Source organism: Cynoglossus semilaevis, chromosome 8, assembly GCF_000523025.1.
Source record: "Cynoglossus semilaevis isolate Cse_v1.0 chromosome 8, Cse_v1.0, whole genome shotgun sequence".
Lineage (NCBI taxonomy): Eukaryota > Metazoa > Chordata > Actinopteri > Pleuronectiformes > Cynoglossidae > Cynoglossus > Cynoglossus semilaevis.
The window spans coordinates 24,609,233-24,610,409 of record NC_024314.1 but is presented as its reverse complement, the minus strand read 5'-3'; positions in this window follow the sequence as shown (position 1 = coordinate 24,610,409).

Genomic DNA, 1,177 nt, shown 5'->3' with positions numbered 1-1,177 from the left:
GTGAGGACAGGCAGCAAGTGTCAGCTGAAGGCTCACCCAGGGCCTTGTAATCATGTCCTGTAGGGCTCAACGTCAAGCGGCCCTGGTGTGAATGAGCGATCACACCTACCTGCCCCCTGTTTGTCCCTCTCTCACCCCCTCCCTTCCCTTTGTCTCTCTCTCTCCCTCTGCCCCCCCCCCCACGCACCGCCTCAATAACGCCACGTGCAGCAGTATCTGCCCCCACTTCATGAAATAAATTGGCCACCTACCAGAGGCAGCCAGAGTCAGATTACCTCCAGCCAGAAGTCTCTCACCGCAATTACCGTTACAGAATCTGTTCAAATATGTCATCCCACCGGGCCGCCCCCCCCCCCCCGCCTGCCCCTCCGAAATGTGAGGTATTTATTAACAATTACCAATTCATTGAGGAAAATATTTGGTTCATATATGTCAGTGTAATTTAGGGCCGGGAAAATGTGATGAGTTCTGGGTTTTTTTTTTTTAATTTTTTTTTTTTTTTTATTAGAATATCATTAACCCTCTTGTAATTAACCTCGTTCAAAAATTAACCACATGTTATTATCAAACCAAGCAAATAATTGAAGCGGCGGCTTAATTTATAATTTTACAATTTCCCCGACTCTCTCTCGTTCCCTCGCTCTGCCTCTCCCTCTCTCGCTCCCTTTTCACCTTCTTTCATGTAAGCCTTTCATAAAAAGGAGGAAATGGAGAGAAACATTTAAGAGCGCCGGCTGTAATGAACATGTAGCATGGTGCAGAAGACTGGCACAGTCATCTGACATTAATGACACCCACCGTCCTCCCTCCTGTCCCCTCCACCCCTCACACACACACACACCTACACACATCAAGAAGGTGCTGTGTGAAGCAGGACTTCGTACTTTCTCCAAAAAATGCAGACGGGGACCACGGGGGAACGGTATGGAGATTCAGCCATGCTGGGAAACACGGCCGAGCTCGTGTTTGGGTTACACTGAGCAGCTAAGCAAGGTCAGGATGTCACGGCTCAGAGGGACGGAGGTGCAGTGGAGAGAGAGAGACAGAGAGAGAGAGAGAGAGAGAGGGAAGGTGGCTGTTTGATGAAAATGATTTCATGATATGATATATTTTAAGCCAGTCCTTCAGTTTCACCGTGCAAACACGGCTGCTCGTTACAGACATTAGTGAATGTAGT